Source organism: Mauremys mutica, chromosome 5 (genome assembly GCF_020497125.1).
Source record: "Mauremys mutica isolate MM-2020 ecotype Southern chromosome 5, ASM2049712v1, whole genome shotgun sequence".
Taxonomy (NCBI): Eukaryota; Metazoa; Chordata; order Testudines; family Geoemydidae; genus Mauremys; species Mauremys mutica.
Window position 1 is genome coordinate 105,392,820 of NC_059076.1, and position 27,078 is coordinate 105,419,897.

Consider the following 27,078-nt stretch of genomic DNA (forward strand, 5'->3'; position numbering starts at 1 on the left):
AGAGCAAGATGGGGGTGAGGCCTTGGGAAAGAGGTGGGAGTGGGGGCAGGGCAGGAAGAGGCAGGGTGGGGTGGGGTTTGGGGGAAAGGTGAAGTCAGCATAGGGCCAGGGGTTGAGCACCACCAGGGAAAGTTGGAAGCTGGCACCTGTGCTGTGTGCCCTTACTGTGTAATCATTTCTAAAGCCATATGCTCAAATTTACAGCGTGGACATGGTTCAGAACCAATGAATACTGGGAAGAATACATATTAGACTCTTTGTGCGTTTATCTATTACTCCATATGCATTGAACTATCTGACTGTAGACAAAAAAAAGTCACTTTAATAATGTTTTAAAAATACAGAAATGGGGAATACCCAATTGTATTTACTCTTCTCCATTGCCAAGTGAGAGATTTATTAGTGCACTACAACCCGAGTTAGAGGGACTGACCCATACGCCTACGTGACCACTTGTTGAAATCAGTGGGATTCCACATACACTGCTTTTATTTATTTATTTTCAACAAGAAGCGACTCCATTCACAGTGCAGTAAATGAAGAAATTATTACAGTAACCCATTTTAAAACCACAGTATTTTTAACATCTAGTTGTAATGTAATGCATAAATAGCCATTTTCAAGCTGATTCCACAAAAGGCAATTAAAAAATACTTATAATTATGATACTTGATACTAACAATACATATTGCACTAACTGGACACTGTATCTTTCTTCCAAAGATCTCAGGCCATTTTTTCCCTCAAATATGCATTTAGTCTCACAGCTCTAAGATAGGTAAACAGTCTACTATAGCCATAACAGAGATGGAGACAAAAAACAATCTCAGTGACTTGCCCAAGTTTGCATAGTGAGTCCATGGGAGAATCTGGCATAAAATCATAGTGAACTGAGTGATACTATTTTGAATGAGTGATAACTCTAAGGCAAAAAACTATCAGGATTTCCCTTTAAACATACCCATATTTTGGAACATATATTGTATGGTCAAAGGACTGCAAGTGGCATTTTTTAAATATTTGTAAATGAAGTTGCTCACAACTATCCCGTAGAGAGACTGTATAGCTGTTAGATCAATAGTTCATATCTTGTGTTCATCACTGCCCTTCAACAGTTCATGGACTAAACTCCAAATGAACTGTTCTTGAACTTCCTTGATGAAATACCATATGAGTTCTCATTTTTCCTGCTTTAATCTCCTATACAGTAGCTGCTGGGGTTGTGTATAAATCCAACGCTAAACAGTGTACTAAATGGTCTGCAGATTTTAGATTAGACAAATAACAGCTCTTCAGTATTCCAGTGCATATTGCTAAATAAATGAGCTTGACGTAATTGTGTACGCTTAAATGTAAGCTACATAGCACATACAATTAATGAAGCATATAATGCAAAGCATTAGCAGCACTAAAAGATCTGCATCAAATCATCTTTTCCTGTTAAAATGCTGGCATCCCATGATAAGTACAAGCCCCTTTTCTTAAAATGAAAAAAAAATCTGGGTTGTCATTATGTTAATGAAAGCAGCACTCAGGAAAAAGAGAGAGAAAAAACAATGTTATAATATATATAATGTTGGCTTTTTTCTTTTTTAATTAAGCATTGCTTGAGTTAGATCATACAGAAAAATTAACTGATGAAATAATTATCTTTTTTAAAAAATCCTCTCACAATTTCATTTACATGTTGATTATGTAGTTGGGAAAAAAATTTCCCAAGTTAAATTTGATTAAGTAAGGCAGAAAGTGCCTTAGAGTAAATAGCTATCTGAAATTGGAGAGTGCACTTTGTCTAATTGTATTAATGAATGACACCAATGAGGTTTGTTTAGTAACAAAAGACCCTTGTGACCTTTTGATTTAGTGTAAAGCAGACCACTTATTATAGCTGGCTCTTTTAGCAGCATTCTCATTATGTTCACAAAAATCAAACACTTTTATAGGGCTTGGCCACACTGAGAAAATAATGGAACTTTAAAAGACTTTTAAATTAGTGGAAGACTCAGTGAAATACAGTACTTGTGAAGCTTTGTTCTTTCTGTTGTGTTTGTAATGCTCCGTGCATTTCAAATTGTAAATGGCAACAATTGTAATCTAACACTCTCAAAACCATCTGAATCATATATTTTTTTTTTAATTTATCACCTGCTGTCAGGTTTGTGATATTTAAGAGCTAATACAGTGTTTGCTTCCACTCCCATTGAATTCAGTAGGGTTTTGCCATGGATTTACAAAGGGGCCTGTCATGATGCCATGTATTACTGAGCACTCTAGCCACTTTAGGGAAGATCTTTAGCTGTTGTAAATTGTCAGTGCACACTGAGTCAATTGACATAATATATGAGGTTAAAGGTTGTTTGTGTGCTCTCTCTCTCTCTCTCTCTCTCTCTCTCTGGTACATACACCAAATCCTCACTTTAGAAAATATATTCTCCTGAAATTTTACAAGCTACATCTCACCTCAAGGTAGAATTATTTAGAAAGGCTTGAAAAAAAAATCAGAGAAGTGGTTTTAAATTTATGGCACCTAAATTTAAGGGTTGCCCAAATTGTGCTCAGTACCAGATCCAACTATTGAGGGGTGGGAAGGTGGGGATATAGTTGTAAAATCTTTTCCAGATTTTTAAATAATTATGTGTATTCAAGAAAATAGTTTTGAACAAAAGCAACAAAACAGCTTCCTGCGTGACAGAATTTTCTAGTCAGAAATAGGCTTTTCTATTTTATAAGTACTACACAGGAGAAAAGTATCTTAGAAAATCTTAGAAAAGTATCAGAGACTTTTCCTCCTATCCAAGCTGTCTCCAAGTCTTGCCAATTCTTCCTCAACACCATATGGAAAATCTTCCCCTTAGTTTCTGTCCCAATATACACAAACTTTCTCTGAACCCTACCTATCTGCTATATTGATTAATGCAACCTTTCCATCTCACTGATTCCCAAATTCCCTTCTCCGTCCTCTCCAGCTGTCCAAAATACAGCCATTATAGTTATCCTCCTTGTCTGTCAATCAGACCATATTATTAACTCATCAAAATTCTTACTGGAATGCTGTTCTCTGTCATACTGAATGCCTTTACCTTGCCTCAATGACCTTTACACTCCCTCTCACCTATCTCATGGGTCATATTTCTTATTGCCTTCTTTTGTTCCATCAGCAAGACCATCCTCACTTCAACTTTCATTGCCTTCTTTCATTTTCATGCCTTGTTCTATGCTACACGGAACAACTCTAAATCCCAGTGCACCAGACCATCAACCCCATCCTCAAGACTGTCTCCATGAGCTTCTCATCAGTCAAATACCTTCTCCCTCCCGACATAGAGATCTTTTTAATTAAATGGGCTAACTTTTGAGCAAAGATAGCTACACATAGGAAACACAAAATTACTATTTTCTTCTCAGTTTGTAGAACAGCCTGTTATCTCTCCACATTTTGCTCAGTTAACTTGTGCCTCAGGAGTAAAATGCTTTCAATTTCTTAGATGTTATTTTTATTGAATAGCAAAGCTTTTATCCAGTGGACTCTGATAGGGTACACACCTACAGGAAAAAACGGAATTTAAGTGACACAACACTTATCCAAATCAGACCAGAATGATAGAATTGTTCATTGCAAACATAAAAAAGGAAGTCTACAGGCATATAAATAAACAACACCTACAGCTAAACATTGTTATATAGAATATTTCTTGCTGCATTTTTGGTATTATTGATTTGTGTTATATTGGTAACTCTGTTATGTTTTAAAAATCAGCATATCACTTTCATTTTCAAGGGCTCCAAATTGATATAAAGTAAAATCCTTCCTTTGCTGGTGTGTAGTGCAAAGGTGCCAAGAGAGTTAGAATCTTGCACCCTCATTGCAAAATACGCAACAGCCAGCTGAAAACCTGGTTCTATCCACCTTTTCAGAAGACCATGCCCCCCTGGAATCATAGTGAGCCATGTGGCATGATAGCAAGTTCCTTTCCATGATGCTTTCCTGAACACAAGGTTGAAATTCTGTCCTTCTTCATGTGAGGATGTGCACTGCTCAATAGCTCATCTTGTTTATTTCCCATACTTTTGCAATTAGCATAGATTCCTCATACTTTTATAATACTTCCCCTCTCACCATGATGATCACCATTCCTTTCAATTCAGTGTTTTCAGTTAAAAGGATACAATATTCTTCTTCTTTTCAGTGACTATCAGCCTTTTCCATACTGTGACCCCATATTACAACCGGCCAGATGTTCCATCTCTGATCAACAAAATGTGAGGACCCAAGAACAGATACTTTTAGAAACTGGTTCACATGATTTACATGTAGTAGTAATTTTTAGGGCTGTCAAGCGATTAAAAAAATTAATCATGATTAATCGCACTGCTAAACAATATTAGAATACCATTTATTTAAATATTTTTGATGTTTGCTACATTTTCAAATATATTGATTTCAGTTACAACACATAAGACACAGTATACAGTGCTCACTTTATATTTATTTTTGATTGCAAGTATTTGTGCTATAAAAAAACAAAAAATATAGTATTTTTCAATTCCGCTTATACAAGTATTGTAGTGCAATCTCTTTATCATGAAAGTTGAACTTACAAATGTAGAATTATTTTTTAAAAACTGCATTCAAAAATAAAACACTAAAATTTTAGAGCCTGCAAGTCCTCTCAGTCCTACTTCTTGGGTAGCCAATTACTCAGACAAACAAGGTTTTTTACATTTCCAGGAGATAATGCTGCCTGCTTCTTATTTACAATGTCACCTGAAAGTGAAAACAGCCATTCACATGGCACTGTTGTAGCCAGGGTCACAAGATATTTACGTGCCAGATGCACTAAAGATTCATATGTATCTTTATGCTTCAACCACCATTCCATGGGACATGTGTCCAGGCTGATCTCACTAACAATCCAAGGTGGTGCTGACCAACACATGTTTATTTTCATTATCTGAGTCATGAAACAACCAGCAGAGGTTGATTTTCTTTTTTGGTGGTTCAGGTTCTGTAGTTTCTGCATCAGAGTGTTGGTCTTTTAAGACTTCTGAAAGCATGCTGCAAACCTTATCTCTCTCAGATTTTGGAAGGGACTTCAGATTCTTAAACCTTAGGTTGAGTGCTGTAGCTATCTTTAGAAATCTCACATTGGTACCTTCTTTGTGTTTTCTCAAATCTGCATGAAAGTGTTCTTAAAATGAACAACATATGCTGGGTCATCATCTGAGACTGCTATAACATGAAATATATGGCAGAATGCAGGTAAAACAGAGGAGAAGACATACAATTCTCCCCCAAGGAGTAGAGTGACAAATTTAATTAATGCATTATTTTTTTAATGAGTGTCATCAGCATGGAAGCATGTCCTCTGGAATGGTGGCCGAAGCATGAAAAGATATACACATGTTTAGCATATGTGGCATGTAAATACCATGCAATATGGCTACAAAAGTGCCATGCAAATGCCTGTTCTCAATTTCTGGTGACATTATAAATAAGAAGGGCAGCATTATCTCCTGTAAATGTAAACAAACTTGTTTGTCTAAGTTATTGCCTGAACAAGATGTAGGACTGAGTGGACTTGTAGACTCTCAAGTTTTACATTGTTTTGTTTTTGAGTGCAGGTATGTAACAAAAAAAATCTACATTTGTAATTTTCACTTTCACGACAAAAAGATTGCTCTACAGTACTTGTATGAGGTGAATTGAAAAATACTATTTCTTTCATTTATCATTTTTACAGTGCAAATATTTTAATAAAAAATAATATACACTTTTATTTCAATTTCAACACAGAATACAATACATAAGAAAATGTAGAAAACCATCCAAAATATTTAATACATTTCAATTGGTATTCTACTGTTTAACAGGGTGATTAAAACAGTGATTAATCACAATTAATTTTTTAAATCGTGATTACCGTATATACTCGGTCATTAGTCCGTTCTTTTATAAGCCAACCCCCCAAGATGGATAAGTAAAAATAGCAAAAACTGTATGAACCTTTCATAAGCCGACCCTATATGTCACTGGTTGTCAAACTTTGGCTCCCGGTCCATCAGTGTAAGTCGCTAGCAGGCCGGGACATTTTGTTTACCTGCAGCAGAGGCACAGTTTGTCATTCCCAGCCAATGGGAGCTGTGGGAAGTGGCAGCCAGCACATCCCTCATCCTGCGCCATTTCTTGCAGCTCCCATTGGCTGGGAACAGCAAACTGTGGCCACTGGGAGCTGAGGGGCTCCATGCCTGCGAACGCTCCAGGTAAACAAAACAGCCCAGCCAGCTAGTGGCCTACCCTGAGGGGCCGGGAGCCAAAGTTTGCTGACTCCGATCTACAATGAAAATGTATTAGATATTCAATTCAATAATTCAATAGAGCTTAAATTCATCAAATTTTGATGTTGATAAACTGACCCCCATTCTTTGATGCTTCACTTTTTTACCAAGAAAAATCAGCTTATGAAAGAGTATATACAGCATTTTTTTAAATTAAGCACGAGTTAACAGTCCTAGTAATTTTGAATCTATGTTAAATATTTACTTTCTGTTGTATTTGTATTGTTTGTATGGTTTTGTTAATACTTATATAAATTGTTTATTTGGAGAAATGAGAGCAGACCTTTACGAATTGGGTGGAGGCAGTCAAAGCAGTGTGTGCTGATGTGTTGGGAGTTCAGCTTTAGCTGGGGTTTGTTAGGACTTGGTTTGCAGGAAGCTCCCAGGAAAGGTTAGATTTTCAAGAATAAATAGTTTTCTTTTAAAAAAATATGTCTTGTCATTGAAGGTATAACAAATGGGAGGGCAAGAGGTTGCAATTGCAACTCCTTGCACCCCATTACAGCCCCCTTCCTGCCCCTGGAAATTTCCACTACATGCATCCGACGAAGTGGGTATTCACCCACGAAAGCTCATGCTCCAATACATCTGTTAGTCTATAAGATGCCACAGGACTCTTTGCTGCTTTTAGCTTTAACATGTGAACAAAGCTTGAAAACAAGAAGCGAGTCCATCCTAATGGCTTAGTAACCAGAAGACAAATAAAAAAGAACCTAACATTATTACTTATTTTTTTTAAAAAATTCATGATCTTTAAATTAATCTTATGATTTTGGGAAGGCCTGACTCATGATATTTGAATGCCTAGCACTGGCAATACCACATTAAAATTAGTTCTGATGAATGGAGATCATTAGGATTACATACTACTTTGCTTAAATTGATGGGTTACCAATTTGCTAGATTCAAAACAAGTAGGGATTGCTAAATAGGAATTAAATAAGGTAGGAAAGACCATTTGTTTTCAAGGTGAGGATTGTGATCCATAAGGGGGCTGTAACGGGGTGCAAGGAGTTGCAATTGCAACCTCTTGCCCTCCCATTTGTTATACCTTCAATGACAAGACATATTTTTTTTAAAGAAAACTATTTATTCTTGAAAATCTAACCTTTCCTGGGAGCTTCCTGCAAGCCAAGTCCTAACAATCCCCAGCTAAAGCTGAAGGTGCCACAGGACTCTTTGCTGCTTTTACAGATCCAGACTAACACAGCTACCCCTCTGATGTTAAAGCTAGAAACACTATTTTTTTTTAAATGAAAGCTGTGATTCTTATGCAATCTCTTGATTTCAGCTGCTGGGGCCATAAGAAAAAAATTGCATTAGACTTGCAGGCAAAGCATGACAGCTGGAAACACTGTAATGTGTCAAGAATTCAGACCTTCTCCTTTATACCATATTAGCACATGTACTAGTCTTTTCCTTACTGTATTGGCATTTGAAACTGGAAGGATCTCAAGAAACTCACCTGTGAAAATACATGTCTATCTCAGAGAGCTGGAAGGGACTCTGAAAGGTCAGCAAGTCCAGACCCCTGCCTTCAATAGTAGAACCAACTACTGATTTTGCCCCAGATCCCTAAGTGGTCCCCTCAAGGAGTGAACTCACTACCCTGGGTTTAGCAGGCCCATACACAAATCACTGAGTTATCCCTCCCCATGTACTAGCTTTGTCTCCAGGTTTCTTCCTAGGTTCTTTAATATGTTACTGGGCGAGATTTTAGGGGCACAAATGACAGCTGGGCACCTGTTAGTGGGAGTCAGGGGCCTTGAAAATCTTGTCACCATTGGTTCTACATCAACTACTGCAAGCCAAATTCTGTTTGGGTGCAACTCTACTGAAGGCAATGCAGATCTGTTTGCTCTGATCTGAACTTCTACTAAATGAAAATTCCTTCATGTTCTTCAGTAAAATATCAGTAAGTGTTGTTGCCCTTTTTATTTCTCTTCCAGTTGTGCAGTGTTCCATACTATTTAAAAAAAAATCCCTTCCACCTCGCTGTTAGAGTTGCTTCAAAATAAGAGCATTCTGTAATTCTCCCCTCTGTCCTCCCCACACACATTTCCCCAAATGCCCATTTGTTCTTTCCATAATAAGACTTCTAATGGATATGTACAAGAAGGTGCAATTCAAAGCACTGAATCAAAAGAGTGAGAATCACAACTTTTTTTAGTTATAAATAATTTTGTTAATAATCCAAAAATATGAGCTCATTAAAGGTTGCAATACCTTCTAAATTGATAGAGCAACTGCATCATTATTGGTAAACACTTTGTAAGCTCTACAGCAATTTATTATTGTTAACTCTGACACTGTATTTTGAGTGCAGCTCAAGACTCCCAGGTGCTATGTTGTGAACTGCTGTGGAAAGGTAAGATCCTATTGTTTCAGATGAGAACCCTGAATCCAAGCAGTTCATAATTAGGTTCAGTGTGATTTTATTTTGAAAGCTTTCATTCACATGTCTAAAAAAACTGACAATCAAGACTTCCTGATTCAATAATTGCAGTGAAAAATATATGGGGCTCCCTGCTATGTTACAGCTGCAGCTCAAAGCAGCTGGAGTTTACAAGTGAATTTGGCCCACCCCTTAAAACGTGGCTGGGAGTGAGCATACTGTGACCTGACCCAGTTGGCCAGCACCTGGGTCCCCCTATGTATTGAGCCACACATGCCAGCAGGTGGGCCCTCACCTGTCAGCTACCAAAACTGCAGTGGAAATTCCTATTTGTGGTAGGGAACTGCCAGGTCTGGGAAGCAGGAAGGACCCATCACCTAAGAGCTTTGGGCTGGTCAGCAGGGAGAGTAAGGTAAGGAGAGTGAGAGGGGGTGCAGAGGCTCTGGCAGAGTAGGGCAGGTGGGAGAGGGCGGGAGCTCCAGGAGAGTGAAGTTGGTGGGAGGGGCAGAGGCTCCAGTAGGGTGGGATGGGGAGGTCCTTCGGTGGCAGGGGCTCTGGAAAGATGAGACCGTGGTGGGGGCTGGGAGGTTTGGGCCATGGGGAGGGAGTTTTGGCCACCCCACTCTTGCAGTCCTTCCATTGCCCATAATTTGGCCCATAGTTGACAAACCCCTTAAAAGTAACAAAGATAGCGTAATGACCCTGGCTTAGGTATTAAGCAACACATTGTAACATGAGATACAATGTACACTTTAGTACAATTGTATACTCATATTTATTTTAATTTTGTGAACCATATGCAGATGTATTAATATTAATCTCATTTAGACAAAGTATCTGTTCCTGTCTTTTGATTCTGCTATACTCCATCCATCTTCCTTAAGGCTTCTCTATCTTCTTCACTTAACACTGTGAGAAATTTGCTATGCTCATCCTCTTGAAGTTTAAAAAACAGACATGTCTTCATTGCTGTTTTGGACCAAGTACCTATTTTTTTTCTTTGATCATTCTGAGATGGCATTTTTTACCTCTTTCCTCCTCTCTTTTATTCCATTGAAGTTATCACTGACTTCATGTCCTCCATAAACAAAGAGAACTCCTCAGACCCCTTCAACCTCTCCACTTTTTATCCCCAGTCATCAACTATTTCATCTCTATAAGCCTCTCTCATTTAAAATTTCTTTCACCCAGGTTAAAAAAAAATCCTTCTCCCTTCCTCTCCAAATAACTACTATCTCATCTTCAGCAAGATTCCAAGAAATTGCTTTTTTTCACCCTTATGACCACATTTTTTCAACATATTTTCCTTAATTGGAATCCCACTCATTTTTCAGTCCCTTTGTGGATATTTAGGGCTGGAGCTTCATTTTTTGGCCTTGTACATTTGTCAAATTGTGTGTGCACCTATTTGTGTCTCCCCAGTGCACCATCTAACCCTTTAAACAAGCCATCACCTGTACACACACAACTGTTATACCATTTATACCTGACCTATTGGAACTAAATGGTAGATTCCTGAATAGGTGTGTTGAGTATTAAGAATGAGTAACAGGTATTTGCACCTGAAAATTGCAAGTGCAAAAATGCACTACACAGTTTTACAATTTTAGTTGGAGGTCAGGTAGAAAAATTTACCTCTTCATGCTGTAGAGACAGATTGTCCCTGGCCTTTGCATCTCCATATCATCAGTTCACTTATAATGTGTCAGTCTCTACTGTACCATGAAAAATACTCTGAAATCATTTTATGTGATTATAGTCAGAAGAGATGCCTACATTCATTCCAAATTAACGCTGTCCATATCAGATTCATTCAGTAACAAGTGAAAACAACATTTATTTTATTTTGTTTTTGAAGATCTTAATAATATCAGAAAATCCATCATATCTACAACTGAGTGAATACTTTATACATAATGATCTATTTGATTAATTGCATGTCTCTTTCTGGTAACAACATTTCAGCAAACAGATGTTTTTAATATGTATTCATCACTCTAAACAATTCAGCAGTTAGGCCCCAATCCTGCCTCTGAACACATGAGTGTAGACTCCCATGTCACTTAGGATCTCAGGTGTCTCCACTCCAAGTACTAGCCAGCCCTAAGACTGCTTAGTGTCTGAGTGCAGACAAGATCAAGAGCACACAGGCAGACTCTTGTGTATTCACCATAGCCCTATTTATTTCAATGGGTTTCTACACTCTGCCAATACAATTGCAGGCCTGGCACCTTCATTTCTGAAAAGAATAATTCTTTATGAGCTATTCTGAGTATTTAGTATTCAAAATTCAAGCTCTGACTGAACACACGAGTGTCACGGTGTGTGTTTGTTTCTGACGCACTAAGTATCTTAGAATGAGGTTTGTGGTGTGATTACAGTGATCACAAATTCAGAATTTGCTTTCCATGACTACCCTGCAACATTAATTTAAAATTCACTGCTTCAGTGAATATTGCTGCCCCAAAACTCATTTGCTAGCATGTTTGGGGAACGTGAACACTAAAGAGATATAAACATTGTCAAAATTAATTAATTTAAAACTATGAAGAATATTTATAGAATTTAGTTTATAATACTCAACCTCTACTCTTTTTGTTCTGTGGGTTTTTTTTTAATTATTTATTTATTTTTTAAAAAGCATCTTTTTCCTTGGTATCCAAGTCCTGACCATCAGCCTCTATCCCAATACCTAAAAATCAGCAGGTATTGTATTAAGATTCTGAAAGGAGAACTGCTGACTATTACACTTATCAAGGGATAAGAATGAATGGGATATAGCTACTGTGTAGCTACTGCGCCTTTCTACACCTACTGTATATTAGCTCTGCCATGGTGGCAGTAATGAAACTTTTTTCCTCCTTAGTAAAGCAGATATGACTCAGAAGCTACATGCCTTAGGGAAGCTTTTATGTGCGGTAACATGGGGCTTGTTTTATAGACACATTTCTGACATAAGAATGGCCCTACTGGGTCAGACCAAAGGTCCATCTAGCCCAGTATCCTGACTTCTGAGAGTGGCCTGTGCCAGGTGCCCTAGAGAGAATGAACAGAACAGGTAATCATCAAGTGATCCATCCTCTGCCGCTCATTCCCAGCTTCTGGCAAAGAGGCTAGGGATGCTCCTGCCCATCCTGGCTAATAGCCACTGATGGACCTATCCTCCCTAAATTTTTGAACCCTGTTATGGTCTTGACCTTCACAACATCCTCTGGCAAGGAGTTCCACAGATTGACTGTGCGTTGTGTGAAGAAATACTTCCTTTTATTTGTTTTAAACCTGCTGTCTAACTTCATTTGTGACCCCTAGTTCTTGTGTCATGAGAAGTAGTAAACAACGCTTCCTTATCTACTTTCTCTACACCAGTCATTACTTTATAGACCACAATCATATCTCCCCCTAGCCGTCTCTTTTCCAAGCTGAAAAATTCCCAGTCTTATTAATCTCTCCTCATACAAAAGCCATTCCATACCTCTAATCATTTGTGTTGCCCTTTTCTGAACCTTGTCCAATTCCAATATATCTGGACCATAACTATGATGTTCGTCCATCGTTGTCGATGAAGACCTCAACAACTCATTCGTTCGATGACCAGACTCTGTGCATCCGAAGATGACTGATCAGTCCGATTCAGGTGTGGAACATCCTGTCACACGTCGGGCAGACATGTGATGGCACTGTCGATGATGTGTGGGCAGCTCTGGACTTGCGCAGCTCACACTTTCTTTCAGCCTCAGCAGTACGCCCCACCTCAAAGGTATTACTGCCTGTGTGAATGAGGCTGCGCCATGCTGGACGGTTCAGTGCGAGGGTTTCCCATGTGGCGGTGTTGATCTCGAGGGACTTCAGAGAGGTCTTCAGCATGTCCTTGAACTGCTTCTTTTGTCCTCCATGGGAGTGCTTTCTCTGGGTGAGTTCTCCGTAGAAGAGCTGTTTAGGAATGCGCTCATCTGACATTCTCACGACATGTCCGGCCCATCTGGTCTGGGCTCTCAGCAGCAGTGTGTGAACTGACGGCAGACTGGCTCTGGTAAGGACTTCAGTATTGGGCACTTTGTCCTGCCATCTGATTTTTAGAAGCTTTCGCAGACAGGAAATGTGGAAGTGATTGAGCCTTCATGCATGACTGTGATAAACAGTCCACATCTCGCAGGCGTACAGCAGAGTTGGAAGCACCACTGCTCGGTAGACCTTCAGCTTCGTTGGTAGGCTTATCCCTCGACGTTCCCAGATGTTGGAGCGCAATCGGCCAAATGCAGAGCTGGCTTTAGCAATTCTGCAGTTTACTTCATCATCGATTGACACTGCCCAGGTACGTGAAGTAGTCCACTGCCTGAAGTCTCTGTCCATTTACAGTGATGGACGGTTCTGACTACGGAGCGTGGGGAGCTGGCTGGTGCATGACCTCAGTCTTCTTGATGTTAATGGTGAGACCGAAGTTGTTGCATGCAGATGAAAACTTTTCCATACTGGTTTGCATTTCTGGCTCTGTACTAGCATTCAGAGCACAATCATCGGCAAAGAGAAAGTCTCGAAGTACAGTTTCCTTCACCTTGGTGATGGCACGCAGTCGCCTCAGATTGAATAGTTTCCTGTCAGTTCTGTACTTCAGGCCTACTCCTACAGTGCAGTGTTGAAAGGCATCAGTCAGAGTGGCAGAGAATATCATGCTGAACAAAGTGGGTGCTAAAACACACCCTTGCTTGACGCCGTTGGTGACTGGGAAGGCCTCAGATGCTTCACCATCATCCAGGACACGAGCCATCATACCGTGATCAAATTGACGTACCATTCATATGAATCTGTCTGGACAGCCAAATTTCGACATGATCCTCCACAGGTCCTGGCGACTGACAGAGTCAAATGCTTTCGTGAGGTCCACAAAAGTTGTGTAGAGTTCACGATTCTGCTCTTGACATTTCTCCTGTTGCTGACGCGCAGCGAAGATCATGTCACCATAACTATACTTTAATTATATAAGGAATGTCAGTCTTTGCCCCCCAAATGGCATGTTGATATTATCCCTGACATTGAGTTGTAATAAAGTCTAAGAAAACTAAATAGCATGTGGGCAAATATTCTCTCTCTAGTAGTCAGGATCAGAAGGACTAGTGTTTCTTCTGGTTGGTTTGTCTTCTCCAGGCTCCCAAAACTGACTGTTCAATGCCCATTGAATTTGACGCTTCACTTCAAGATGGAACTGAAAATGTGGTTTCTGCATTGTCTCTCCTGTTCAAAAATGACTTGCAAATAAGTGAAGTCCTGTCAACAGTTAGCAACAGAGGTTTTGAGCGTGACAGGATGTTTTACACACAGAGATGCCAATGTGACAACAAAGTCCCATAGAAAGCAGCATGGAAACCTCTGCATCTGTGTCAAATTAGGGAGTCTGTTCCAAAATAGTGATTTGACTGCATATTTTGCCTGTTGTCAGCTGAAGAAATCTGTCTGACTCATCAATCCATCTACTACTGTTTGCTGCTGGAGTGAATGTCATCCTGTCAATGGGTTCATCATCATTACATTCAGTTGGAAGGTTTGCAGCGTCTTTCAGCTCTGTGAGAGAGCTATTATGGTGTTTATGGATGACTTCAATGCTAAATAACCCTTTTTGGTAGTGTCAGACTTCTTGGCAACCTGTCTCATAGAACAAAAGTGAATCCTTGCTGTGTTCAAGCCATGAATCTTATACACTGTGTACTGTACATTGCTTCAGGGAATGATTGTCTAATGATTATCTCTGTCCTGTTGAATGGAATGAAATACTGCTTCCTTGATTTTGGTTGTACCCTCTTGGGCAGTTTTTATCTACTTTCCAAGCTATTATTCACTATGAAAATATTTCTGCAAGCCATTTTCCACACATATAAAAGGCAAATAACATGAAAGAGCTTTCAGAGTAGCAGCCGTGTTAGTCTGTATCCGCAAAAAAAACAGGAGTACTTGTGGCACCTTAAAGACTAACAAATTTATTTAAGCATGAGCTTTCGAGAGCTACAGCTCACTTCTTCGGATGCATAGAATGGAACACACAGACAGGGGATATTTATACATACAGAGAACATGAAAAGGTGGAAGTATGCATACCAACAGGCAGAGTCTAATCAATTGAGATGAGCTATCGTTAGCAGGAGGAAAAAAACTTTTTGAAGTGATAATTAAGATGGCCCATAGAAGGTGTGAGGAGAACTTAACATAGGGAAATAGATTCAATTGGTGTAATGACCCAACCATTCCCAGTCTTTGTTTAGACCACAGTTAATAGTATCTAGTTTGCATATTAATTCAAGTTCAGCAGTTTCTCTTTGGAGTCTGTTTTTGAAGTTTTTTTGTTGCAAAATTGCCACCTTCAAGTCTGTCACTGAGTGGTTAGAGAGGCTGAAGTGTTCTCCCACTGGTTTTTGAATGTTATGATTCCTGATGTCAGATTTGTGTCCATTTATTCTTTTTCATAGAGACTGTCGGGTTTGGCCAATGTACATGGCAGAGGGGCATTGCTGGCACATGATGGCATATATCACGTTGGTAGATGTGCAGGTGTATGAGCCCCTGATGGCGTGTCTGATGTGATTAGGTCCTATGATGGTGTCACTTGAATGGATATGTGGACAGAGCTGGCATCGGGCTTTGTTGCAAGGATAGGTTCCTGGGTTAGTGTTTATGTTGTATGGTGTGCGGTTGCTAGTGAGTATTTGCTTCAGGTTGGGAGGCTGTCTATAAGCGAGGACTGGCTTGTCTCTCAAGATCTGTGAGAGTGAGGGATCATCTCTAAGGATAGGTTGTAAATCTTTGATGATGCGCTGGAGAGGTTTTAGTTGGGGGCTGTAGGTGATGGCTAGTGGTGTTCTGTTATTTTCTTTTTTAGGCCTGTCCTGTAGTAGGTGGCTTCTGGGTACTCTTCTGGCTCTGTCAATCTGTTTTTTCACTTCAGCAGGTGGGTATTGTAAGTTTAAGAATGCTTGATAGAGATCTTGTAGGTGTTTATCTCTGTCTGAGGGATTGGAGCAAATACGGTTGTATCTTAGAGCTTGGCTGTAGACAATGGATCGTGTGGTGTGTCCGGGATGGAAGCTGGAGGCATGTACGTAAGAATAGCGGTCAGTGGGTTTCCGGTATAGGGTGGTATTTATGTGACCATCGTTTATTAGCACAGTAGTGTCTAGGAAATGGACCGCTTGTGTGGATTGGTCTAGGCTGAGGTTGATGGTGGGATGGAAATTGTTAAAATCTCGGTGGAATTCCTCGAGGGCTTCTTTTCCATGAGTCCAGATGATGAAGATGTCATCAATGTAGCGCAAGTAGAGTAGGGGCGTTAGGGAACGAGAGTTAAGGAAGCGTTGTTCTAAGTCAGCCATAAAGATGTTGGCATACTGAGGGGCCATGCGGGTACCCATAGCAGTGCCACTGACTTGAAGATATATATTGTCCCCAAATGTGAAATAGTTGTGGGTGAGGACAAAATCACAAAGTTCAGCCACCAGGTTAGCCGTGATATTATCGGGGATACTGTTCCTGATGGCTTGTAGTCCATCTTTGTGTGGATATCACACAAAAGAGCTTGTATATCAGCATGCACAGCAATGTTTGTTCCATGGTATCCAACAGAACTAATTAGCAATGTAGCCCTTTCAGTGTATTTTCTTCTGGACCTGTTGTGTAATGGGATAGATTGAAGTAATTCTTTTAAAATCTAATACAGATGCCTTGTCAAAACAAGGCTTTCTACAAACTGTAGATGTCCCCAAGGACATGAGTCTATTTATGTTCTATTGGTCATTGAGTTTCTCATGTAGTGAAATTATTTTCCCTCCATGCTGTAATGTTCAGTAAACACCCTAGGCCCAAAGTCCTTGAGAGGTATCTTCTATATTCGATGATGAAGTTCGCCAGTTGCCTTTGCATAAAAGAACCAAGGCTTCTGCAGCATCTCTCCCCCTGACTTCTTATCTGGGAAGCTAAACAACTTAAAGATATAGTTTCCAACATCAGACATGCCGAGCAATAATTTGCCACATTTTCTAGCAGTTGTCATATACAGTCTTCCTATTTTTTTGTGCACGTGAAAGTAACTAACCAGTATTTCATTCCAATTTTTCACTGCATTCAAATGCACTATCTGAAAAAGGAGAAAGCATGCTAACTGTAAGGTTTAATTTAAATAAATTGTAATTTTACCTTCCCACACTTCCATACAATATTTGGAGGGGGAGGTGGTTTATTTTCAGAGCTTATTCTGTTTTTAGGAAGGATACCAAAATGTTCCTGGAACAATATGTATGAAACTGTAAACTAGAAAAGGTATACCTTAGAGGAAGCAGATCACCCTTTGCTGATGGGTAGTGGGTTTGGATTTGATAGTGAGCCCAAAATAAATGAGAGAAGCAGCACTCTGTATGAAGATCTTGCTATAGGTTTCCTTTCATAGTTATGGATTCCGATGATGCTGACTTTAGAAAATCATAACCATGCTGTAGTAGACCCAAGGAGGTGACTTTGTAACTCTAAACCTGGCACTATCAGACTTTGTAGAGCTGATTTAATCAAACCAAGGCTTGGTTAGGATCTGACCAGGCAGCATCAGGTTGCAACAGAATCTAGTGGTGTGGATTTCACTGGGCTAGAAAAGATAGGCTGAGCAAAGCCACCTCCTGAGGAGAATTGGTCATCACTGAATAAAATTGGGTTCAAGAGTCAGGTAGTTGAGCACTGGACCAAATTATCTAGGAAGGTTATGGAATCTCCATCACTGGAGGTTTTTAAGAACAGGTTAGACAAACACCAGTCAAGGATGGTCTAGACTCTAGATAATACTTAGTCCTGCCTCAGGAGACTAGACTAGAAGACCTGTCAAGGTCCCTTCCAATGCTACATTTCTATGATTCTATAGGTGGGTGAGGACAGTGTTGTAAATATAAACCTCTAAGGGAAGGTTGCTTTCATGAAGCCTGTTCCCCACCCACCAATCCCCCAATGGCATCATTCAGAGCGTCCAAGTGATTTCTTAAGGTGCTAGATGGCTGCTCTTCCATCTTCTCATTTTAGTGGTGCTGTCAGGTAGGGACTCTCCTCACCCAATTCCACTGGTTTCTTGTGGGCTGCAAGATCAAAAAAAACCCTGATAGTCTCCCAAGGGAGAGCAGAAAAGAGATACTCTTGCTCTTTTGCTGTAGCTGGGTCTACATTAAATCTAGTGACAACTGTGACAGATTTTGCAATTGCATGCAATGTTTTAGGGGACTATATTGTATTAAGTTTGAGTCACTGTGGGTGAGGGATTCTATGCAGTTCCATGGAGAGATATTACTTTTAGCTCCTCCAGGAACTAAAAACAGTTATGGTGGTGTGTGGGGTGTGTGTGTGTTGGGGGGTGGAGGGGAGGATTAAGGTGAATAACTCAGGTGGTAAACACATCCAGAGAGGTAACCTCCACTAGGAAGAGTTGCATATACTAGTTCAAATTGGATTTTCCAGAGACCAACAGGGCTTTGGGCATAAAAAAGCTGCATTTAAACAGAATCAGGCCTTCTTTTTGATCCAGCAAACAGATAGGACTTTCTGTCCAGTAGGGGTCCCTAATCTTTGTGGGAGGTTTGGAAAGACTTTGGCCTACTAGGGTCCCATAAGGCTGATGGGTGATTATGTTTACTGTGTGTAAATCTTTTTGATGATTTTTTTTAAAATTTGTTTTCTGTGTAATACTTTTACTTTAAGAATAAATGTTCTTGTGTACAAAGAGCTGTGTGGTAAATTGTAACTACTGAAAATACGCTGTTCATAGCCCATACAGAAAAAGAAAAGTTCAGGTACCAGCCAGATTGCTTTGCTGGGGATATCAGAGTATAGGACAAGGGGCTGTGCAATCTTAAAACCCCTGTTTAGCAGGGAGAGAGATGCAGGTGTCTAACTACCAGAGGTGATGGCTGCGGGCCTGAAACCTTAAGAGACCACGGAGGTGAATATACAGGTTCAGTTTCCCTGACTCTGACAATATGGTGGCAGTGTCTGTAAAATCTTTGACAGTAGAGAATTGCCAGTAGAGTGCCAAAAGCAATAAAAACAAGTTTCTAGGAGGGGAAAGCACAGAGAAAAGTCTTGTCGTCTTTTTGAGAAAGAAATAGCAAAAACAGACAGGAAAAAATAAGCAGTGGACAGAGGCATAGCTAGTTGACCTGCTGTACTTTGAGGACCAGAAAACAAATGATGATCCAGTATCCCAGGGAACATCCAGCCCATCAGCAGCAAGTCCAGTAGGCAGGGGAAATCTTGGGGATACCTCCCTTTAGGGAAATAAGGAGGAGGCTGACAGAGACAGTAACTGTGCTACATCCAAATCAAATGTGCCACTACAGTGGGGATCATAGATAGTTTGACAGTTACAGCAAGAGAAGCTGCAACTGGAGAGGGACAGACTACATCTGGAAACCCAGCTGCTTGCAGACTGGGAACAAAAGGTACAGATTAGTGGCACAAGAAGAGAAGGACAAGGATCATCAACATCAGCTCTAAATGGAGATAGTCTCAGCAAAACCTAGTCCCATAGGTGGACCCAGATCCCATCTACCAGTCATGGTGGGTGGCATAGACTTCAAATTATTTTTTCACTTTAGGGAAATGTGTTTCTAAAAGCTTTTGAAATGGGATGTGAATTAAACAAGGTAGGGAAGGAGGACATGGTACAATATCTGGCTTGATTACAGTTAGGGACAAAACACTGAGAAATTTTCACTCTTCTGGACAGAAAGAACTATAAAAGATTATGGGTTATATAAACAGTCTTTGCTAAAAACATTTTAGTTGACCTCTGAAGCATATAAGAAGAAGTTTCTGGGAGTTCAGAAAAAGAAATTATGACTTTTGCTGAGGTATCAACACAAATTAAGAGATATGTAAGAAAATGGGGACCTGATTGGAGGGTTACCATGGCAGCGAGGCCTACTAGTTAATGGGTTTAGAACAATTCTATAAACTATGCCCCACAGCTGGGAAAATGGAGTCCATTATGCTGATAGTTGGCCTGTGTTTGATAGAAAACCTTACAGGAATGGAATGGGATCAGAAGACAGGGACTGGGCTAAAGCCAAGACTCATGCTCAAAGTTGAGGGAAGCCACAGAATGAGTGGAGAAAAGTTGTGTCATCTGTGGCCAGCTGGGTCACTTTGCCCAGGATTGCCCACTCTGCTTCCTGAGGCAGAGTGAAATGCTGGAAAAACCAGCTGCACCCCAATCTCTCAGAGTTTACTGTGTGACTGAAACTCTGGTAGGAAAGAGTCACACAGCCAGTCCACCAATGGATATAATGTTTATGCTAAGCCTTTTAAGCTCAAAACCACTGCCCACATATCATGCTGCACCCTCCTGGTACAGATCCAGCAGATCCCCAGTGGAGGAAGAAGGTGGTAGTTAATGGGGATGTTGGTGTCCCTAGGCCTAAGTGAACCTTAGTGAAAGGGAGGACTCAGGTAGTCTTGTAAGTAAAAATGTTTTAGAAAAAAGACCAGAAGGGTGGGGGCTAGTTAAAAAGCCCACCCTCCTAGCTAAACTGGTAGTGAAACAAGTTGGTGCCCATGGAAAAAACACTTCAGCAAAAAAAGCAAAATCGGGCCCAGGCGGGCAAGCAACAAACAAATGGACCCGGCAGGATTTGGTATGTGGGAGCTTAGGTAGGTATACTAAATTAAACCACTTAGTATACCTACCTAATGTATAGTCAGTGCCCCAATCCCTTAGTTGTTAAATAAACAAAATTCCACTCTTTTGTCCATGCATTCATTCCTGGGTTGGGGGTAACTAAGCTCAAAAAAGCAGTTGTAAATATTTCTGCAAAGCTTCATTGCTTTTTGTCTTCAAAGTTTAAAAAAAACTCAGCCAAAAGTTTAAGTATTCTCAAAGGGGGGAGTTGTTGGTGTCCCTAGGCCTAAGTGAACCAAAGTTGTGACTCTAGGCCTAAGTAAACCAAAGTTCTTCCATGCTGTAAACTTTAACCAGCCTAAAATGCTAATAAACAGCAAGAAAAATGTGTAACTGTCAGCTTTCTTAGCTTGCAGCTGCAGTATAGCTCAAGGCAAAAAGCAGCAATAAAACAAAATAAAAAGAAAAACAAAGTCTGCATGCGTCTATGCTGTAAAGGCCATAAATAAACATGCAAATAAAAACAGTTCTAACAAGCTACATTATAATATTAAGTATAACTGTTGCAAAAAAAAACAAACCAAGGGGTGTATAAATGCTGGGACCCCGCCTGTGTGCGGGTGTGCAAAATTTAAAATTGCTTTTTCTCCCTTGCACCTTATTTGGGCTCAAATAAACTTGGTTTGCTTCTCCACCCTGGTGTGTTAATTAGTGCAACGCACACCGGGCAACAAACCCCGCTGTTGCCCCTCCTCAGGCCCTTTGGGCCGGGAACAGGGAGTTAATTCATTATATGGAGAGATACTGGAACTGCTTATACTGACTATGAATAATCCCCATGTCATGAAACCCCATCCAATACTTCTAGGGTGTGAAAACTGGTTTAAAGTTGTCAGAGTGAAAGCCTTTGTCTTACCTACAGCACAGATTGCTGTACAGACCCCAGAGGGGTCAGGAGTGCAGACTGTAGGTGTGTTGATAAACATTACATTTTCCTTGCTGTTGGGCTCTGATTCACACCTTCCACCTTTAAAACCATAATATCATTCCCCCTCAATTAGTTGCAGACCTGTAAAATATTGTGTTAGCCAAATGTAAATGCAGTAGCTGACAGAGGGGATGGAGGTATCTCTCTACCCCACTCGTATCCAAAAAAAAATAGTTGAGATGAAGTTACATTTGAGGGAAAGAAGGATGGGACAGCCCCCAGCTCCATAGGAGCAAGGAGTCATACTAACTTGAAGGGAAAATGAGTCCTGTAGCCTGGGACAGGGAAATTAGCTATCTGCCCGCCCTTACCAGGAAACCAAGGCAGTACACAGCATGACGATGACAGTGTCTCCAGCCACAGATTAGTGGCACAAGAAGAGAAGGACAAGGAGCCCTAAGCCTGCAGTTCAAGCCACTTGCATCTCTACAGCAGTCTGTTGCTATAGATTAGTACTCTGCACTGTACACATCTTTTTCCTATCTCTATCAAGTACCTCTGAAATATGCCAAGATAGAGCTTTTACTCCCACATCCTAGTTCTAGGGTTATAGCTGACCATTTCCCCAGTGAGTCACTGAAACTTCTGCATCATTCCAGTCAATGGATCTTTGAGACCCCATTCTTTTAATGTGATTGTACTGTAGATTATGTAGTTGGGATCACTGCAAAATGTCTCCCAAGACATGATGCTATTAGTTCAATAAGCCATTATATGTGCTTTAGTTGTGAACTTTAATAGCTGGGGAAAGAGAACTACAGTCAGTAAAGATTTCTCTTTATAAACCTACACAAACACAAACCTTCATGTCAGTGAATCTAAATAACGGAGAAAATGATAAAAGAACTAATAGATCCATAAAATCCTCAAAACCAACAAATTAAAGCTCTTAACATTGTATTTCCTTTGGGATTTTTGATTACACAGTTATTTGCATTCCCTGACCACTGTAAGGCATCATAAAACCACAGGACCTGATTCTCAGTGTCAAACAGAGGACATGCCACTGAAGTCAAACCAGTGAGTATAATAAGAATTAAGCCCCACATGTCTCTTTCACTTTTTGTTTTAGGCTAATAAAATTATTTTCCCACTTTTTATATCCATGCCATTATACAATAAAACAAAACAATTGTCCATGAGAGAAACATTAAGGACCATATTAATTGGCTCACAGCTCTCCTCCTTTTAAACCTGTGCAGTATAGTGTACATTCCACTGCTTGAAAAGTGAAGGGGTCTATAGCCACACAAGACTGAATATTGATACTGATCTCCCATATGCCACTTGAATGGATAATTTGGATCCACTTATATTTCTCATACAACTGGTATCACAGGTATTACACCAGGTGAAATCCTTTTAATGAGTCTGGCATACTGCTTCAGAGGCATGTGGAAAACCTTAAAATGCACCTATCCAGTTGTGCAACACTACTATACACATGGAGGAGAAAAATCCTTCTTGGGTTTTTGTCACTCAAATAAGTGTTTCCTTTTGATCAGGTGCTTCCTAGACCTCCTATTATTAAAATGAATAGGAGTAACTGATCAGTTTTAACTAAACCATTCTTTATAGGGGGTAAGCCTGATGCAACTTGTTTTGGTCCTGCAGAACCCTGGGATAAACCATGGATGTTTGTAGAGTGTATAGAATAGTATTTACAAATGTTAGCTAGCTCAAGGTAAGTGGCAATTGATTAACTTGAATTATAGTTGGACACAAACTAGACAAAACCTGGGTGAGGGACTGTGGAGATATCCTCCACAGTTATCAGAAAGGACCTTGTTGTGTTGCAGGGTTAGCTTAGTAAATGTAGGAACTTCTCAAAAAGGGAGTTCTCTAGTTGCTGTTTAAGGCATGGATGGCTCTTCGTGTTGTCCTCACACTACACATTGTGGTATGATGGGTAGAACTGGAGTAAGAGAGTCAGGTTTCAGAACGGAACTAGTTTGGGCTGACACCGTGAGTACAGGAGTGCAAGCTGGGGGCCAGGCTGCTACCAAGCAAATGCAGGACTCTGCACCACATAACATGAGCCTTTATCCATATTCATTAGAGGTCTCTTGCTAGCAACTCTACTTACCTGCCACCACACTTATTATTAAAGGAACAGTGACCTTTCCACCTCCTTGTTCCATCTGCTGGTTCATCACCTCCTTATATTCCGTCCATGAGTGCCCTCCTTCTACTGGTGCCTTCTGTCCACTATTTCCAAACTCCATGCCTGCGACCATCTTTCTCTCTCATGGGACTGTGGTGTACGCCCCATCCAGCTGGGGCCAAAACCATGTGAGAAGAGCATGGCAGCCAAAACCTTTTCTGGTGGGGACAGTGACATGGAGATATTACTGGAAGAAGCTCACAAGTCCCTATGACAAAAAAATCTCACTAAGAAGCAATGCAATCATATCACCATTTTGATTGGCTCAACCTCGCTGCCATCCACAGATGTTTCAACAATGTTATAGGTTTCCTGTTTCCCTTTAAAATGCCTATTTCAGTGTAGTGGGTCTCCCCTTCATGTCCTTTGCTTTCTTCTGTGCTCAGCCTATATCTTAAATTCAGGGGAATAAAATTAATTTCATGGAATTCTGCATTTGGGCTATAGTGATAAAATTTCCACTCAGATCTATGATTTTTGCCAGAAATTTTGCAAAGCTCAAAATCATTATTTATATACAGCACTAAAGAATGGAGCTAGGCAACTTTTTTTTTTTTGACAAATTATTTATTAATTAAAAAATGCAGTTTTGATCAGCTCTTCATGAATTTGGGTCAGATCTGGCAAACTTTCAGCAAAAAAGTAATTTTGAAAAAGTTGAAGAGTTTTGTTTTGATATTGAAATGAACCCATTCCACTTTTGTTTAGAAATATAGCTACATTTATTTTAAATATAAACGTTTAAAAAACACTTAAAATCAAAATAAAACATTTAGTTTGGGGTCCAATGAAACATGTTTATTTGAGAGAGAAACTGAAACATTTTCAGGTTGATACAAATCCCTCTCTCCCCCAATTCTGTCCAATGCCATTCAACATTTTCATTAAGGATCTTGAAGTGAATTATAAAGTCATTGCTGATAAAATTTGCAGATGATACAATGACTGACAGAGTGGTAAATAATGATAAGGACAGGGCAGTAACACAGAGCAGTCTGAATTGCTTGCTAAGCCAGCCTCATTCAAACAATGTCGTTTTAATAAAGCTACATTCAAGGAAGTACATTTGGGCACAAAGAATGCAGGCCATACCTACAGAATGAGGAGGCTGTATCCCAGAAACCAGTGATGCTGAAAGAGATTTAGGCATCATAGTTGACTAGAAACTGAACATGAGCTCGTAGTGTGATGTTATGGGGAAAAAGACATTTGAGTAGCGAGAAGGAGTAGAGAGGTGATTTTTTTCTTCTGTATATGGCATTGGTGAGACTGGTACTAGAATACTGAGTTCATTTGTGGTATCTACATGTTCTAAAAAATGTTGACAAATTGGAGATGGTGCAGAAACAAGCCATAACATTTATTCACAAGCTGGATAAAATGCCTTACAGTGAGAGACTTAAAGAGCTTAATCTGTTCAGTTTATCAGAAAGAAGACTGAGTGGTAACTTGATACAGTACATAAGTATCTTGATAGGGGAAAATACCAGGTACAAAGGGGCTCTATAATATATGAAAAAGGCATAACAAGAAATAATGGTTGGCAGCTAAAGACATACAAATTCAAATGAGGAGGAAAATTTTTTTTATTTTTTTTTAGGAACAGTGAGAAAAAGATTAACCACTGAAATATTCTCCTGAGGAAAATAGTGGATTCTCCATTTCTTGCAGTCTTCAGATCAAGAATGGATGCTTTTCCAGAAGACACGCTTTAGCTAAACACACCTACTGGGCTCAATAAAGGGGTAACTGGGAGGTCAGATGAGATGATGTAATGGATTCTTTTGGCCTTAAAATCTATTAATCAACGTAAAGTGGAGAATCCTGTCTCCAGCCTACCATCCAAGTAACTGGGCTGTACATGGGGTGGGGGCTGGGAGAAGGAGGAGAAATGAATCCATCCGAGCTATGAAGTGGAAGTAGGAGTTCAGGATTACAGAAAGACCTCTCCATGGAGGAGCTTTTCATTATATTATATATGGATGAGAAGATGGATATGAGTCAAGAGTGTGTCGCCAAGAAGGCTAACAACATATTGGGCTGCATTAGTATGAGCATTGCAAGTAGATCAACGGAAGTGATTATTCCCTTCTATTCAGCACTGATGAGGCCACATCTGGAGTATTGCATCTGGTTTTGGGCCCCCCCACTACAGAAAGGCTGTGGACAAATTGGAGAGAGTCCGGTGGAGGGCAACAAAAATGATTAGGAGGCTGGAGCACATGACTTATGAGGAGAGGCTGAGGGAACTGGGATTATTTAGTCTGCAGAAGAGAAGAGTGAGGGGGGATTTGATATCAGCCTTCAACTACCTGATGCAGGGTTCAAAAGAGCATGTAGCTAGGCTTTTCAAAGTGGTGGCAGATGAAAGAACAAGGATCAATGTTCTCAAGTTGCAGTGTGGGAGGTCTAGGTTGGATATTAAAAAAAACAAACTATTTCACGAGGAGGGTGGTGAAGCACTGGAATGGGTTACCTAGGGAGGTGGTGGAATCTCCATCCTTAGAGGTTTTTAAGGCCTGGCTTGACAAAGCCCTGGCTGGGATGATTTAGTTGGGGTTGGTCCTGCTTTGAGCAGGGGGTTGGACTAGATGACTTCTTGAGGTCTCTTCCAACCCTAATCATCTATGATTCTGTATATCCATCCTGAAAAATTAAAAGAACAAAGAATCAAAGGAATATACAGCCTACTTCAACCACCACTGAAATGGTTCTCCTGTTCCCTAATTCAAGTCTTTTCTTTATCTTCTCTGGCATCTCAGTTCTCACGTGCTGTAGGCCCTGGATGCCTGCTTGCTTCCGAAAGGGGAAGAGGCTCCAATCCATCCCTAAGATGGCAACTATTCACCACTCCAGCCTATTTCCATCTGAACTTTCCCCAGACTTTCAGGGGTATCAACCATTGGGCAGAGGCTTCTCCCCTGTGGGTACACTCCAGACTCAGCCTTTCCCCAGCAGGATCCAGTGTGGCATACCACATTTTTACTGACCAGCAAACCCCCTGACATAGTGTTAATTAGGCCATTCTCCTGTCTCCTCCTCACTTTCACCAAGATGGCTGGCATTTTCTCCACCACTCTCCCAGTGTCCCAGTCCAACCACAAAATTCTGCCAGTCCAGAGTCCATGTAGGGGCAGTCTCATATCTCCCTGTCTCCTACATTGGTAACAGGTAGTTTCCTGCCTCCCTGAAGGAGTTCCTCTGCTCTCCTACCTTCTCTTCTCTGTAGGCTTTACCTCTGTCAGTAACCCAAACTGCTGTCCCACTTGGGTCTGTTAAGCAAATGCACCACTTTTTGGGGAAAATCTGCTTCCTCAAACTCCTCTGTGAGTTTGACCACTGCCTCCAGAGTTGTGGGTTGATGCATCCTAACCTCAACATGATTGTTTTCTGGGAGGCCTTGTAGAAATTGTTCTAGAATTATGAAGTCCATAATTTCACCCACACTTTGCAGATCTGTCTTTAATCAACAGGTAGCCCAATCTGTTAATTTTGGGGTGAATGCCCTGGGCCATACATCTCCAGTCCATCTAGTGGCCCAAAATTTCTTCGGGTACTTCTCCATA

General features: G+C 40.4%; 1 long non-coding RNA gene across 1 annotated transcript in view; it reads left to right on the forward strand.

Annotated features, from left to right (window-relative positions):
• Positions 1-8,892: 8,892 nt before the first annotated feature.
• Positions 8,893-27,078, forward strand: part of LOC123372022 — a 62,864-nt gene continuing 44,678 nt past the window's right edge. The window contains exon 1 of the long non-coding RNA XR_006580050.1: positions 8,893-9,143. This is a non-coding gene — a long non-coding RNA (uncharacterized LOC123372022). The remainder of the gene's footprint in view (positions 9,144-27,078) is intronic.